Raw genomic sequence first — 3,901 nt, 5'->3', positions numbered from 1 at the left:
TAAATAGAAATATCTATTTTATTTGAGAGATAAGCCTTGATGATCAAAATCCACAATTTAATTTGATAAAAAAAGACTAATAAATTGATAAGAAATCTGTGCTTTTGGATAAAAAACAAGTTCTTTGAGCAGCAGCTTTTGGGCCAAAATAACGCATATTGTTTGGGTTTTTGAACAAAATGAAACATGAATCTGATAAATAATTCAATTATTTATCAAACCCCCCAAAGTTCTTCAAGAACCATTAAGTATTTAAGAGATTATTGAAAGATTGGTGGAAATTTTCAAAAACCTAAAAAATCCGACATTCTGATTCAAGAAATTTTTTTTTTTCGATGTTTCAATCCAAATTTCTTGTTTTATAAATTCTAGATGGTGATTTATAGCAATAAATCACGAAAAAAAAAACAAAAAATGGAATGAAATGAATAAAAAAAAGGTGAAACTTTGGGTTCGTGCATGTTACATATAAAGGCCCCTATTTTAATATAACAAACATAACAGGTACATTGTTGTTGTTTAATAAAAAAACACCCGTTTTATCATCTAACCGGTCCGGTTAGCATAAAACCGGTCGGTTTGACAAAAAAAGTACCGGTTCGGACCCTAAACAGCTAGTTATGGGCCGGATATTTTACGGGGGTGTACCCTAGGCTACTAGACATCCAAAACCGGCCCTAACCGGACTCGGAACCGTAATGGTTCCGATCTAACCCACCGTTTTTCTAACACTGCTCCTATGTGACCCTTGTTTCTTGTAGGGCAGTCTCTCACTTTGTGAGCTTCGTTCTACCTCACCCACCTTTGATTCCTCATGGGGACTGACCCTCAAGATAACCCTAATTCCATCTCAAAAACCTTTGAAATTTTAGGGTACTCACCCTTGATTTCTAGGATACAATTCGTAATCTGTCCACACCTGACCCTAAAACTAAGGGATCAACCATTGAGTTGTATGGTACATGTCCATTGTAACTGTAATTGCACCTGGTCTACCCTTGAATTCTAAGGTGCATATCAATGCATAAAAAATTCTAGAGTTGCCGGACACAGACTGGATTGAGAGAAAGGCGATTTTGGGCCGAGATACACTCCGTGATTCTCGCATTCTTTTAAAGATTTTGATTTTTTCTTATCAAAAGTACCCCAGTCCTATTCGGATTGGGGGGGCCAGGGTCTATGGCCCTTGGAGTTTCAGAGCCCAAATCCAACTTTTTAAACATTGGATTCCACACCCTAGTGGTGTAGGACATACATCCTATGAAACTCCAAGTTCCACCATAACTCACTCTTAAATTCTAGGACCCACATCCTAGGAATGGTAGGTTAAGTCCCAGTATAATCCTTGGGAGCCCTACCAAACTGTTAGTCACTCTTGAAATTTAGAGCAGTCACCTAATTTACATTGCTTGTATTTCTACTCAATATTTGGATCCTTCTAAGTTATCCACCTTCAATCCATGAAAGCCTTATTTGTATTTCTACTCAATATTTGGATCCTTCTAAGTTATCCACCTTCAATCCATGAAAGCCTTATTTGTATTTCTACTCAATATTTGGATCCTTCTAAGTTATCCACCTTCAATCCATGAAAGCCTTATTTGAAAATGGTGTCAAAGAGGCCTTGACTTCTATCCTCTAGGCACCAAATTACTCAATCCCTAGGCGTATACATTCCCTTGACACCCGAGGGAGCGCCTTAAAAGCCCAGAAGTTCAGGTCACCCTAAAACACACAGACACAACAAGAGGAGAAAATGGAATTTAAGGGCCATGTTTTTAAGGAACCACCCAGTAAGTGTAAGGTAATATAGGCAGACATTGTACAGGCTCATGTTCAAACCAGTGTTTAGAAAACAGGAAATAGGTGCCGACTTGGCAACTCGCCAATCTGAGTTGGTTCGCCAAATCAGCTTGCCAATTTAAGATGAGCTAGCCCAAACAGAAAAAAAACAAAAAGGAAAAAATTTTAAAAAGGAGAAATTTCGGACAACTCGGGGGATTCCCTGATTGAGGACCATCTGCAAATCGAAGATTTAATGTTCAAACTACCCTAATTTTACCTTATTCTCCGGAGTTTTAGACTGACCTACCAATTCTAGGTCATGAAAACACTAAAATTAATTGCTTTTTAGGACCTACAAACCCCAAATTTTTATTGGGGTTCTTTAACCTTGCCTCCTAGTACACCTGACCTAAGAACTACCACACAAGATGACCTACATTCTCAATGTGAAGCTAGGGTTAGGAGGGCCTCTCAATTTGCATTCATTAGTGAAAAAAGTCACATGAATCATTTACAAAAAGTAAGAGTAAGCCTCAGGACTTAATTAACGATGGCAAGGATAAAGCATCAAAAGCGTATCTATTGGAGGGCTGACTTAAATTGTTAGAAAAGCTTTAGGACCACTAACGCAGTCTCGATATAGGGTCCCGAGACTTGAGCACAATAACTAATGGAAAGCAACAATACATATGCGTCACCGATAAGTTATTTCTCTTATTCAAACTTCATGTCCTTCATACCTAAGACGGGTGTAAATGGATCGGGTCGTGTCAAGGTCTAAATAAAGGGTTAAATTTAACCAGGTTGAAAAGTGGTGGCAATATAGGATCTCGCCCTGTAGACCTGGTGGGTCGACCCGAACCTGGTCCGAGTCTAGGTGCATGTGTTGGAGCCCCCGGATCTTCCAAATGACTTGGTCCCAACCCAAGTCTAATCCATGTCCAGCTTGGACCTTATCAGTGGGGTCAAGGTCAACTCGACACAATATAAAATATATAAATATATGTATTGTGCAATAAATATATATATATATATATATATATATATATAGATCCCGGGTCGGGTTTGGATCAATGTGAAACTTAGTGGGGTTGGGTCCATGTCGGGGTTGACTGCGATCCGACCAAACCGGTTGCTACTGCTTGTTTGAATCAACCTAGACCCAGCCTGCTGGGTTCAACACCCGACGCGAGTCGCAGACCCGACCTGATTGTTACGCCTACTAACTCTCATTGAAAGATCTACTATATAATATCCGGAAACGAGAGGCACAAATTTCCTCTTGGGATCACATTATTTATATGAGATCTGTCCAATTTATCAATCTTAAGACTTGGAACCGACAACTATATAATGGGTGACAAGTCGTGCCATTAAACTCCTCTCTCTGGGTCAAATAATTTGCATGAGATCTTTCCAATTTATTGAATTTAGACTTGAAAACTACAACAAAATTGTGGGAGACAAATCGTGCCATAAATCTCTCTCTCTCTCTCTCTCTCTCTAACTCGTGCCATAAATCTCTCTCTAACTCTCTCTATTGGAGGATCCAATGGGCATCCAAGTCTCCAAGGAGGAGGAAAGAGTCATGCAAATGGAGTCACTGATTACCTACCCTAGAAAAGGAAAAAATGATGAGAATCATACATTTACATTGGATCATTCACGTGCTACATGAAATCCATTCAATTTGATGAATGTAGACTCATCGACCTCATCAAATATAGTGGGTCACAATCGACTCCAATGCTAAAGAACCCCAAGACCAAAGCATAATGTAATAATAGGCTCCCTAGACTATGGAGTACATCAAATATAGATTATAGCATATAGGTGTACAAACTAGGATGACCTAGTGGCCACCAGTGCGGCCGGGAATGGGCTAGTGGCCACCAGTACGGCCGGAAATGGGCCGCATTCTAGGGTCAGGGCTCGGGCCACACTCTAAGGCCCACAGACAGGGTATGGGTTGGGCATGCTAGGCTTAAATAGTACTCTGATTGGGCCCTTGGCAGCTATGGCTAGACCCGGACAGATAAGTGTGTGTGGGTTTGTGTCTGTAATTTTTTTTTACGGTACATTCTAATGGTGATGTTGTAAAACCTTACTCCTACAA

The sequence above is a fragment of the Amborella trichopoda genome, chromosome 9, assembly GCF_054954075.1.
Source record: "Amborella trichopoda isolate Santa Cruz 75 chromosome 9, AtrichopodaSantaCruz75HAP2 v2.0, whole genome shotgun sequence".
Taxonomy (NCBI): Eukaryota; Viridiplantae; Streptophyta; class Magnoliopsida; order Amborellales; family Amborellaceae; genus Amborella; species Amborella trichopoda.
The sequence above is the reverse complement of the archived record's forward strand: the minus strand, read 5'-3'. Positions refer to the sequence as shown.